Here is a 14,345-nt window from a genome sequence, read left to right as displayed (position 1 = left end):
ATGTTAGGCACTTTCCATGTATTATACAAGTTAATCCTCACATTAATCATTAACCCCATTTTACAGTTGAGGAAACTGAGGCAGAAGGTATCGATAACTAATAAGAAACAGTAAGATTCAAACCTAGCTTTTTTTTTCTGATTCCAAAACTTATACATTTGCTGCTCTATATTGTCTGTATTTGCTGTATGTTGCTCAATGACAAATGTTTGGCAAATTCCACTCACCACTTTCTCCCATTTACCTGGACATAGAGAAAATAAAATCACATCACAGTTGCTCAACAATGCCTTTAGTATATCACTAAGATACAATGTCCAAGTCAAGTAATTTTAAGTTTATACTTCATATACTCCAGCCTTTTTTTTTTTTTTTTTTTTTTTACATTTTACAGAAGGAAAATAACAAGGTTAACAGGTGGCAGGAACATTTTCCAAGAGCAACAAACTCGTCTCCTGCAGGCCCTTTCTCCAATGTCTCCCCATCTGCTACATAACCTGTGACAGTTCTCAGTGTTATTTAGGATTAAAAGAAATTGAAACATTCAGTCACTTTAGATAGTAAGGTTCAGAGATTATATCCACTCTATAATGAAATCATTCTCATAGTGAATAAGAAGAGTAGTTGTTCTGTTTGAAATTTATACAACACCGTATAGTCAAGATTATGGTTTAAATGCACACAGGAGTATTGCTGAATGTATAAGCATTTAAAATTCAAAAGGATCCCACGAGTTAATCTTTGACCACAGCAGAACATCGCTCAGACCAACATATCAACGTAGGCATACATGAGAGGGAGCCTACATTCCTGTCCTTCATAAATGTCCCCTGTGTTTTATGGCACTTGCTGCCTAAAAATTCCCTCTTAGGGCTAAGACGCTTCTCACCAGAACTTAAACTCATGCCTTTCTATGCTGTGTTCTCTGAAGACAGCAGATGGGGATTTTAGAAACAATGTTTTAGGACGTGAGTGGGAGGCGCTGAGGGGGGTGTGTGCGTGTGCGTGTGCGTGTGCGTGTGCGTGTGCGTGTGCGTGTGTGTGTGTGTGTGTGTGTGTGTTCCAAAGCAAAGCCACCTGCAGAGGAAAGGACACTTGACTGAGCTGCAAGTCAGAAAGCGACGTTTCAGCCAGTGTGTATACATTGTACACACCTCTCAGCTTCTGCTCTCCTCTAGGGGAAACACTGAGTTGGACTTGATCTCTAAGTTTGTTTTGTTCCTGGCTCCCAAATCCTATAATGCTATAAAAATAGGTGCAGTTTGAATTGTGGCCAGCTGTCCACGCCCATTCTAAACCCTCTCGAGCAGGATTAGAAAACTAATGTCTTTTAATTTGATACTTTCATTATAGAGTTACCTGTCCCCATTAAAATAGGTCATTAACAGGATTTACAAAGGCCTCGAGGATCATGTGGTTAATAATGCTCAGGTAGAGGAAAGATGACACGACCCGTAACAGTCTTTTCTTCTTTGAAGAGAGTACACTATATATCCCCTCAATCTTCACCAATAAGAAGGGGACACTTCACAGGGGTGTTGCGGGGAGGCTAAGTGGACCACGCGGCTGGCGAAACGTGGCACTACGTTGTTGCAGGTACAAAGCAGATGTGGTGTCCCCACTGCCAGAGCAACTCCCCTGCCCTCACTGAATAGCACAAACTCCCAGGCCTCAACTCTGCTGCAGTCACCTCTGTTTATGCCAGAGCCCAGGCAGCCTTTGTAAAAAAAAAAAAAATTAAAAAAAAATAATCATGTATCTTATGCATGCAAATCCACAAAGCCGAAGATGGAGTATGTATCTCTCTTTTCTGTGTAAAAGAACACCAAGCTTCCAGTGCCACTCCATTCTACACCTTGCTTTTTTCTATTTGGAATTAATGAGTAGCAGGTACAAGTTTGGGGATTAGGGTCACAGAAGGGACTTTTGGAGTACGCGAAAGCTAATAACAAAACAAAATGGAAAATAACATTAGCAATTCACATGTATATATTATATATAAATATATTAGAAATATGTATATTTCAAGAAAATGCCTCTTTGTTATTGTAATTTCAGAACAGCAGTAAGACTATAGAGCCCAGGATTTCAAGCACTTCCCTGCTGGGCTAGTGACTTAATTTATTTCTTTAATTTGCTATAACCCCACAAAAAAATGATATTCTTTGGAGACCTCAGTAGCCTGAGTTCTGCACATATTATTTGCTATAAGAGATTAATGAGGTAGCAGAGGCAATTTCTAATGGAATCCCTTGGTTTTCATCTCCCTCCTTCCCACCCCGCCTTCAAACTCTGTGGCCAATTCAGCATTATGGATCTACTAAGTGTTCCTGGCATATTTGATGGGGAGAGAAAAGTATAAACCGTAGGCTAAAAATATATAAACCCTCTCCTTGCTGCCCTTGCCCTGCACCCACTAAGTGCAATGCAATAACTGACATCTCGCCTTTCATAACACATGTGAGTTCACATTTACCTTGCAATACACCTTCAGTATATTTTAGTATTTTGGGTAGTAAGACATGCTTTTAAATCACAATACTTGAAAGAAAAGTAAACGGTAGCTCAAAGCATGGACGTAAGAGTTGTATGTGTTGCATGGGAGCCTTTGAAGGGGTAGGTAAAGGTCAGGGCACTGCCGATAATGGGCTATAACACTCCCTGTATTCACTCCAGGGAACACCCCTGAGGCTCCGCGGGGACTGGCAGGGATGCCCCACCCCACTCAGAGCACTGCTCGTTCTCAGACTAAGCAAAGGTCAGGTGACAAGAGCCAAGAGAATTCTGACAAAAGCAGCCTTTTTCACAACAGCTGCAGAAGGACTGCCACAAAAGAAAATTTAGGAATTCAGAACTTTCTCTCACGCTCACAGCGAATTTGAAAGGCTACTGTGGCATAATAGTAGAAATGTAAACGGGGCCCTAGAAGTGTGTCTTGGGTGGCAAAATGTTTACTACATGATATTCAGTGAAAAAGAAAACTACAAAACTGAATGGTAGAAACCAAAATTTGGAAAGGAGCAGAAACAAAAACAAAACAATAGTGTGGGGTGCAAGTGCGTGTATATGTGTGTGTGTGTGTCTGAAAAGACAATGGAAGTAATTAGACCAAAATGTCCACAATGGGTGGTAAAATGATACATGGTTATATTTTAATATTAATATTTTTTAAAATTTTGTATTTACTATGTAATACAAAATATGTACATGATGGGCAACTGTAGGTTTACGGTTGTGAATACATGAAACAGCTTATTCTTGTATTATTATTTATTTATTATCATATTATTATTATTATTATTATTGTATTTTGTTAGTCCCCACCCAAGGATATGCTTTTTATTGATTTTTAGACAGAGAGGAAGGAAGAGAGAAAAAAAATCAATATGAGAGAGAAACATCTATTGGATTCCTCCTGTACCTGCCCTGACTGGGGATCGAACCCACAACCTAGGCCTGTGCCTTGACTGGGAATTGAACCCACAACATTTTAGTGCACGGGATGATGCCCCAACCAACTGAACCACCCAGCCAGGGCTATATTATTTATTATTATTATTTATTATTATTATTATTATTATTAACCTACTTTTGCCCATCCCTGTACTTTAACTACATTTTAAGGAAAAGTGGGTTTTAAGGAATTTAATTATAGCCTTAACTGGTTTAATATATTAACATTATACCTTCTACATTTGTGTCATCTTATCATAAATTATTTTCCTCCTTCACAAAAAATGGAGCATAATTCACAAAGTATAGTTTTAATCATGGGAAACCCTAAAACATTTACTCCATGAGTAATAACTTACTAATACTTGTTGGTTGTATACCATGTGCCAAATATATTCAGGAAACCTGTTACATGTGTTTTACATATTATCATATCTATTTCTCCTAAAATACCTTATTTTATAATAATAAAATTGTGGCTCAGAAATCAGTCTACTTATCTAATGTAGCACAACTGAAAAGTATGTAATCTGTACCCAAGGTGGCCTGACCTCAGAGCCTAGGCTTTTTCCAACATCCTGTATCACCCTACACAGTATAACAGGAACACAATACGGGGGTGGGGGGGTGGGGGGGGTGGTAAATGTAGGTTTATAGTTGTGAGTACACGAAACACAGAAAACTCTGTGCTCTTGTATTATTAACTGTTATATTATTTTCCATACAAACAACTGAAAACTTACTTTTGTCCACCCTTGTATATTAGCTAAAAAGCTGTTGGGCTAAGACAAAGATAGAATTCCTCTTAAGCCAGAACTTTACCTTTGGTTGGGGAGCCTCTTTAATAGGTATGTTTGGTAAAGAAGGTTAAATGAGTTAGGCTATGACAATAGTAATTCAGCTATTTAAGGAATATAGAAATTTATTTTTCATTCACATGATGATCTAGAGTGTATCTGTTCAGAGTGTGGCTCTCTTCCACGTAAACCCAGGCTGAGGCCATTTCTTCCATCCTTAAGATGCGGCTTCCAGCCCGGCCGGGGGTGGCTCAGCGATTGAGCGTCGACCTAGGATCCAGGCGATCAGGGTTCGATTCCCGGTCAGGGCACATGCCCGTGTTGCAGGTTGCAGCCGATCAATGACTCTCATCATTGATGTTTCTATCTCTCTCTCTCCCTCTCCCTTCCTCTATCTGAAATCAATAAAGATATATTAAAAAGAAAAGAAAAAGGAAAGGAAAGGAAAGGAAAGGAAAGGAAAGGAAAGGAAAGGAAAGGAAAGGAAAGGAAAGGAAAGGAAAGGAAAGGAAAGGAAAGGAAAGGAAAGGAAAGGAAAGGAAAGGAAAGGAAAGGAAAGGAAAGGAAAGGAAAGGAAAGGAAAGGAAAGGAAAGGAAAGATGTGGCTTCCAGTATAGTTCTTGTGGCCATTTCCAGCCCTTGGGAAGGAAGAAAGAGCTCAGCGGAGCACACATGTGAGCATCTACAGGTGACACGTGGGAGGGGCACCCATCAGTTTCACTCCTATTCCGTTGGTGAGAGCTCAGAGATCTGTCCACACTTCCAGAAGGAAGGCTAGAGTTGAAGAGACACAATGCAGAGCAGAAATTCAAAAGGCAGTAGAAACAAGATGTTGGAGCTAGAGCCAAAAGGGAAGGCCTACTCAGTCTTGGAGATATTTGGGCTTGCCTAGGTGCCCAGATTATGGGATTTGGGGCACACAGCCCTTTTAGTAAAATGTTCACTGAGGGTAGTCTCAGAAAGCTTGAGAATTTGAGGATATTGCAGTTACAAATGACATAAATGGTGGAGAAAAAAAGATCACTGGACTTAGAAGTAGAAATCCAAGGATCTTAATTCGAACCTTGCTACTAAAAATTTGTCTGATTCATGGTAGATCTTGTCATCCGTCAAAGCCTAACTTTTCTGTGAAGTTGAACAAGAATATAATACTTACCTGCCACATTGTTGATCTATGAAATAAAATTATGTATGCAAAAAACATTTCAACCTCTAAAATGCTATACAAATGCAAGGTAAAGCTGCATCACCAGCCTAGAAAATGCACCACTTCATATTTTCTGGGATATGTGGTCACTTTGGTCAATGGTGGGTTAGCAGAGCAAGGACGGAAAAACACTGTGAAAGTTAAAATACAGGGACAGCAGATCTATTTGGGGTTAGGAAAAGATTTTGGTACAAAAAAATTAGATATCAAAATTAGTCATATGTTTCAAAAGAATTTTGCCAAAAATTTGATGAGTCTCTTCTATGTTTAAATTTTTGTGTAATAAAAACCCCCAAGATATTTAGAAATGCAAGGCACCAGAGAATTGGAGTGCATTTCAGATTTAAAATTCAGTCAGCTACTAATTTTGCTTGTGTGTGTGTGCATGTGTGCATTGAAATGGTGTTTTCTAATAGCTGTGACTGCCGCTTTTCCTTGCGAAGTGGATTTTACTTGCCGTATGTTCTGTAGAGTTAATTAAATACCAGAGAAATATGTTTACTGTCTGAAGTTCCACACACTTGTGAGGATTTTGTCATTGACTTTGTTCCAAACAGGACACCTTTAGAAATATAGCAACACTTTGCTGTTGGGGAAAGCTAATGAGTCATTAACATGTCAACATTGCTACTTTCTGCATTAATAGCCTATATCCCTGTCTCACACAGTCTCACCATGTATATGTGTATCTATCTATATGCATATACATATATATAGGGTGTACCAAAAAAAGTATACACACACTTTGAATAATTATAAAGGCAGTGTTTATTAAAATACATTTCATTTTCAAAATTGAGCTATCAGCTATTAAAATGTGTATACATTTTTTGGGACACCCTGTATAGATATAGATATACATATATACATACATATGTATTGTTGCTAGTACTAAGACATGAATTCCTAGATATTTTTTTAAAAATTTATCTTTGTTAAAGGTATTACAGATGTCTCCTTTGACCCCTTCTACCCCGCCCCTGCCCCCTGCCCTGGGCCTTCACCACAATATTGCCTGTGTTCATGGGTTTTGCATATAGGCATATAAGTTCTTTGGTTAATCTCTTCCCATCACCTCCTTCCACCCCCACCTTTCCTCTGTTCCATGCCTCTATGTCTCTGGATCTATTTTGTTCATCAGTTTATTTTGTTCTTTAGATTCCACATATGAGTGAGATCATGTGATACTTGTCTGTCTCTGACTGACTTAATTCCAAGATACTTTTAAAACATTTTTCTATGTGAAGGGTGCACAGAAATTCCCTGTACATTCATTTGCAAGTTCCTGTGGATATGTAATTGTTTCAAAAATATAAATATCTTTCACTAAATATTTCTAATACATAGAAGAGCACAAAGAAGTTTGGAGCTCTGGTTAAAGTATTTCTATTGCCTTCAAATGCAGTGGTAGAAATACTACCTACTTGATTGAGGATAAAATAGGATTTTCTATTTAGATGCCATCCAAATTATAATAATGCAAAAAGAATTTCTTAAAAGTGAGGTTTCTGAGTAGAAAGCATTCTTTGATTTAGAAGACACTGTGGGAGAAAAACAGCAGGCTTTAGAGCTGGGTTCTTATTTTTGACAAAACCCCGTAAGAGAAAAAAAGGACACTCTGTAGGAACATAAGAGCCTATTGGAAGGAACTTCTCAGAGTATTATGAGCCAACCAAAGCACTATTATTTGGCATGTAGTTTAACACTTCAAAAAATATTTACTGAACATTTCTTATGTGAGCTAGGCTTGTAGAGAAGTCAGAGATGAAGAAGCCATCAATATTTACCCAGTCACTGAAGTCACCTCCTCAATCCTTTCATCATTCTCTGCACCTGAACAGTATCTATAGATTCCACCTCAATAACTGCCACACCATTCTCTCTTCTTTCCTCCCCTTTCCCACTGTTACTTTCTGAAGTCATAGGACCAGCTGCTATTCGCTGCATTAATATCAACTGCTTTAGATTTGCCTTTCTTCAATTCTTTAACTTCACCATCGCCATAAGTTTTTTAAAACTTAAAATATCATCATATTGCTCTTAAAATGTTGTACTGCTCACTATTACCTACACTAGTGGTTTTCAATTCTCATTTTGTGCAAGTGGAATACTGCTTGTAAACAAGGTGACACCACAAAGTATTGCTTTGTTGAAACCAATTGATATTGTGTTACAATAATTTACTTTATGAGTTCCAACTAGTTGATTATAAGGTCAATTAATGGAAACATCAAGATTATTAAGATTATAAACAAAATTTGAAATTGAGTTTGTGTATGAAAGTTGTCTTGAATCAGCCTGAATGTCCACTTTGATTTCTGTGTTTGGTTTAGAATTAAGGGAAATTAAAAATAAATCACAATTCAGACTGGCAAATACTTGGAATTAGAAACAGGTTTTTCCTAGCTACTTTTGTAATCTCATGATATTTTTTCAATTAAAGGAAAGTGACAGAAGAAGAACTTTGTTTTGAAAACTGTGCAAAAAGATGTGAACTTAGCAGCACAAGTTAATTGTGCTGGCCATATCTAGTGTGTTCAAATGTAGTTTCTTGCATATTTGAAAGGGTTTCTTCCTTTTATTAGTTATTAAAATAGTTTAATATATAACAATATAGGATCTAAGATGGCATCAGAGTAGGTGGATGTTACACTCACCTCATCCAAGACCAGACTGGAATTACAACTAAAATACAGAGCAATCAACCTGAATAACCAAATGAAGACTAGCTGACAAAAAGTCTTGTAACCAAGGATTTACAGAAGAAGCCACATGAAGACTGGTACAAAGGGCAGAGCTGCTAAAAGGGCTGCCCAGCTCCCATGGGCAGAGGCTGAAATTCTGGAAGGATAGCTCAGCTGCAAAGCTTCCCCCTGAGAAGTGTAGGGTTTCAACCCCATACTGGGCAACCTAGCAGAGAGCACCAGAGCTGGGAAGGCACCCACATAACATTTGGCGGTGAAAATGAGCAGGAATTCTGTCCATGAGGGAGAGACAGGAGTCTGCTAGAGATACAAGAACCCTCTTAAGGGCCATTGCACAAAATCTCATTCACAGCCACTCACCTTGGACTCCAGCAGAGGGAAGGAGGAGTGTCTAGAGTTGTGTAAGAAGAGAGTGAGGTTTGTGGCTCTGTGGAGAGAGCTGAAGGGACAGCTGCCAGGATCCCTAAGCTGAGTTACATGCCATCTTTCTTGGGTGGAGCACTCCCCTCCATACAGCATCAGCCTGGGGAATGCAGTAGCTCCACCCTCTGGACTCCCTGCCATCCCACCTTGCAGAGCTCGCACCCTGCTGAGGAGTCAGCTGCATGGGGCAGACTATAGAGGTCTGGGCAGATGAAGAGAGTCTCAGTGACTGAGTGAAGCTTTGAGGTGGGAGCCATATCCTCTATTTTGCTGTGAACTTGACTGATGCCTCCCCATCATGGGAGATCCTCTAGCTCCACCCTCAGGGCTCCCAGTAGCTTCAGCTTCTGGATTCCTGATTGCTCTACCCTGCCAAGGTCTGGGCAGAATCTGGGAAAGACTGAGTTATGTGGCTCTGGGGCGGGGGCCAATCCTCCCACCTTCCCCCAAGCCTAAACAGCACCACCCCCTCACAGGAGATCTACTAGCCCCATCCTCCTGACTCCCGATAGCTTCACCCTCCTAAGATGGGCTCCTGACAGAATCTGGGACAGACCGAGTTGTGTGGTTCTAAGATGAGGGCCATTTTTCCCTTGTACACCCAACCAGTGCAGAGCCCTCCCTTTGCAGGAATAAACCTTGGCTCTGCTAGCCTCAACCTGACCAATTTCTGAGACCCTGCCCCACCACAAAGGGTATGCAAGCACCCAGTGGGTGGCAGCTAGACTTGGTATTCCCTGGGACATCTGCCAAATACCTCAGACCCAGCACTGACACAGAATTAGAACCTGTGTCAATCGGTGAACACCACTCACTGCTGCTTGATGACTCACTGAGAACTTTCATCCTGTAACTGGAGTACCATCAGAGGCTCTTTCAGTGACTGAGACTGACAGGCAGCTGGCAGGCGAGGAAGGCAAAGGAAGATCTCAGGTGCTTTGGGACTTTTGTTGACCTGCCCCTGGGCCCATTGTTGGTAAAAGCCAGCCATGGTGTACAGATTGGTCTTTCCCACTCACACCCAGGCCCAACAGCGGCAGTCACAAACTGTGGATCACTTTGTAGCTCCAAACACGTTGCCCAGGACCAGTCACAGCAAGGTTTCAGTTGATGACACAGGGAGCTCTGAGGCTGGCACGGCCCTTTGTCATTGCCTTGAATCGAGGTACACAAAGTCAGACCTTTTATCCCCATATCAACTAGTCATTGAATGCAGGCATGATCTTGAGACAGGCAACTCCTGTAGGGCAAGAGTATCCAGGCAGGGACTGCTATGATCTACCTGCCATCAACACTCCTGGCAGGTGGAGGAACAAGTACAGCAGCCCAGAAGGCGGGTGGTTCAGTTTACCACAGTATCCACTGCAATCCATTGTGTGTGCCACTTAGATTAGCTTGCTTTGTGTAACAAACTTATCCCATCTGGGAGCAGCACCTTCAGAATTCTGCATGGTCTTGTGTCATGAAGAAACTTATAAAAGAAAGGCTAGTGAGGTGATCTGTGGCCACCACTGCTGCAGCTACCTTCATGTCACTCAGAAAGCTCCTTTATTTTCCACCCTAGAGTTCTAACCTCTGCTACTATGACTACTAAGGTAGCTCTATAATTCCTCCTATTTAAGTGCGGGTCGTTGCTATCTCCAAGCTCTATAAACCAAACTAGCACGCATTTCTTGGGTCTTTGCAAGAGTGTTAAATCTGGTGTCACAGAAGGGTGCTTCCATATTAATAAACTCTCCCTGGGTTAATTTTATGTTCTAACTCCATGATCTAGAACACTCAGGATTCAGTTCTAGATACTCTTCTAGCTCTTGCCAGTGTGTGTTGACCAGATTCTGTGACTCCTTTCTCACCAAGCCTGGCACTTCCAAGCATGTTATATAGTGTCTGGGCCCTAATTTCTGGTCTAGTGGCCAGGAAAAGAGAGGAGGGGTAGATTCTGACTTGATGGAAAGCTGTTCTGCAAAGCAGAAGTGTCTTCATTGTCTTCAAGAAAGAAGGAAGTGTTGCTGTTTAATGCGGAGGGAGGAGTGGGCTACTTCTGCAGGCCTCAAGATTTTGTAAGTATCTGGAATTTTAATTTTTTGAGTGCATTGGTTTAGATACTTCGGGGTTTACTCTTTCCCCACAAGGGCCCTAAATCTGCAAAAGCAGATTTTTCAGAGTTGAGGATTCAACCTTTTCTGGAGCTTTGTTATCCTTATAATTAAGTCTTGGGACTGATCTTTGGTCTGTTTTGCCCTCTGGCTATAGGAGATAAGAGTCTCTTTCTGTGCTACCAAAAGACCCCCTGACTTTTGTACTTCACCTTTAATTGGCGATTAATCACTCTCAACCTTTCATTGTCTTTCTCCAAATGCAAAAATTGCACTCAGCAACAGTCATTTGATTTCTTTGTCTTTATAATACTGCTACTTCAGCCTGTCAAATGCCTGAGATATTGCACCTGCCAGTGCATTCCCTTCCATTAATATCCCATCCCAAATGACCATCAGTAAAATTTTAACAATTGCACAGCTGCCACATGCCAGGGCCTGTGAGCACTGCACCTACCACCAGGGATGGGGTCTTCATTACCAGCCAGCCCACACATAATCTAGCCCAAATTCCATTTTAGAAGCTGCTCCCTCAGAACACTCCTGATACTGTCTTAGGTCAGATTCCTTAAAAAATGACGAGATGAAGTTTTTCATTGCAAAAAGGTAATCAAGAAAATTTGGTGGCCATGAAAATGTGCCACTCAAATCTACCCACGAAACAACTCACTACAATAAAAGAGGTTGGCTGAGAGCCTTTAGATGCCATAACTTCAGGGCGGGGGGGAGGGGTGTTTGTTTTTTGTCTTTTTTCAGCATTTACAGGATGACTTCTCACAGAAGAGGTACTAAACCAGGACATTTCTGCCCAACTCAGGACTCCTTCAGTGAGTAATCATTGCTCTGGGACTTCTCATCAGCCTGGCTAAGACTTTTTTCAGTTACAGTGCAGTCTGAGGCTTTTCCTACTCAATACTATTTCCTTCCTTCTTCCCTTTTATAGGTAGGCTCTCCTGAAGGCTCTCCTATTTACTCCTGTTTCCTATGCCCTTCATTTTTCACAACCATTTCCCCCAATAAATAGTTGCACGTCTAATTCTAGTTTGGCCTCTGCTTCTTGGAAGACCCAAACTGACACGGGAATGCTCTCAGGAACAACTCCCATCGGGGATTCAGGAAGGAGGAGATCAGAAGAAGCTAGACTGCAGCACAGTTGTAATCAACAGATTGTCTGATCTCATAGGGAGTTCCGGAAAGCTGTCTCAAATTGAAGCAAGAGGGACAAACCTTTATACTATACTCTGCATCCATGAGTCATTGGATAAAGACAGCCAGAGGGTGGGACACAATCTTGGGTGAGTCAGTTTCCATTGGCTGAGAGAAATTCCCAGGGAAAGGCTCAGCTGTGAGCCATTAGCAGCAGACGCTTCTCGAAACTGAGGGAATAAGTGTCTTGGTCCCCAAGGGGATAATCTGGGGAGCATATAACTTCTACTTCAAAGAGGAAACCGAAGACTGTTGTTATGGTTAAAGACAATGGTAATAATGTCTGCCCTCTCTATAAAGGGAGAGCATCGCATTTTATAAAACTCTGGATGAGTGGAGCAGATTTCTGGGATTAGGGGTCAGGAAGAGATTCCTGTGAGAAGAGTGACTGACCTTGAGCAAGAGATACACCATGTTGGTGAAGTGTGCTTTGTGTGGGTTCGATTTCTTACTGATTTTCTGTGCCTCTGTTCCACATTGGGAAGATGTTTCTTCCTCTTAGAACAGGAATGAGAGTGTCAATTATCCAGCCATGCTAAAGTCAGCCACAAGGTCAGGCTAAAGGGAGTTTGTACTTTTTTTAGTGCCTGCAAAGTGTTTTCTCACAACAAACAGAAACAATAATAACTACAACTACAACTAAGTGTCTACTGAGAAACAGGCATGAACCTCTATGATGCTTGCCACATTAAATTATGTAATCCCCAGAAAACCCTATAAAGTAGATCTTATTATCTCCATTTAGGGTTGGACCAGCTGCTAGTTGGAAGGCTGATAGTTTTCCCCAATGTTACAGAGCCAAGAATTAATAAACCAGGGGTCAAACCCTGTTCTCCCTGGTGCCAAGAGCAATTTTCTTTACATTCTCCTATGCTTTCAAATCCACGTGGAAATCAAAGTTCCAATTGCAAATGCTTTTACTTTCCACCATACCCTTCACCTTAAAGGGAAGGCGAAAGTCAAAGCCTCAGAGCCCCTGGACTGTAATGATCAAATCTATCGATAACGATGATCGGGAGATAATTATACAGGTTTTTGGTAGCAGCAGAGGCAGATTTCATCTAAAGATTGGAAAGTTACTCTGAAATAGTTGCTCTTTGCCAGTGCACATTCATTCAACTGCTTTTGTCCCACAGTATCCCTGTTCCCCCATCTGATTATTTCCCCCTTCTTTGGCAGTCCTCAACATAAGGGCTGCTGTGTGCATGTACACACACACACACACACACACACACACACACACACACAGATCCTCTTGCTTTTCGGTTACCAGGATGCAGCAGGCTACTAGAGCCTTTCATTCTCTCCCTATATTCAACCTTTTGATGTGTTGCCTGCGCCATTCTTTCCCCAGGAGCTAACAAGGCTGTCTGCGAGGAGGGTTTCATGAGCAGCCAATTATAGAAAGGATGTGAGGGTGATCAGAATGGTGTAGCCTGCTGGGAAGCTGTCACTTACAGAATTAAAGGCAATGCAATCATCGCCAAAGGGTTCAGTTGGGACAGAAGCTGTAACCTTCCAGCCATACGTCCAGTCCTCTGAATTTGATGGGTTTTTTTGTGTGCTTTAGTTGTTTAATTTTTTTCTGTTTTCTAAGGAACCATTGCTCATATTTTAAAATGCTTAATAGTAATGGTAATCTCTTTGCAATAAAATATGAATGAAGATAGCCTGCTCATAAAATGCAACATTGTGAAAAAAATCCAACAAGCACTTGAATATATATATGTAAATGAATGGTGGTTGTGAATAGAATTTCAACATGCAAATGAAGAAAATAGGAGGAGATTGTGCCACCCTGTGTGTGTAAAGCCAGGGGTGATGACATATTACTGTTGTAAACTTCGGTGCTCCCAAATTAGAATATGTAACACGTAAGCTTACAGTAAAACAGCTAAGTCTCCATGATAGTATGTATTGTACTCAAATGTATATTACCAAAGCAGCCATGTCATCCCATAAATTGGCAGAAAAATATCAGAACAAAATGAAAAGAGCTTCCTTTACTTTCATGACTCAGTTTGTCCACAGTGAGAAATCAGTCCTGATTTTTCTTAATTTATTTGAGTCTTAAGACGAACACTTATCTGATTTTCCTTAAGGCACAAAAAAGCATTGAAAGAGAAATAGAGAGGGAGGGACTTGAAAAAGGATGACCCTGTCTATATGCCACACACCAGCCCCACAAATGATGGCCTCCTCCAAGCCACAATTCCCAATTCACTGCAGCCAGATTCCCTAAATGAACTGAATAAATGACACTGCATTGTGCCTGCAACAATTTCCACCAGTTATTGAGGAGCACACAGACAAGCTTTGACACATTCAAGTGTGTTTTCTGACCATATTAAAACACAAACAGAAGAGTTGTGTGTTTAACCAACATAAGCAGATGTCAAGAAGTGCAGAAATATGCCTCGTTTAAAGTCAATATGTCTGTGTATTTGTGCCGACATAT

The sequence above is a fragment of the Miniopterus schreibersii genome (genome assembly GCF_964146895.1).
Source record: "Miniopterus schreibersii genome assembly, chromosome: 8".
NCBI classification, from domain to species: domain Eukaryota; kingdom Metazoa; phylum Chordata; class Mammalia; order Chiroptera; family Miniopteridae; genus Miniopterus; species Miniopterus schreibersii.
The sequence above is the reverse complement of the archived record's forward strand: the minus strand, read 5'-3'. Positions refer to the sequence as shown.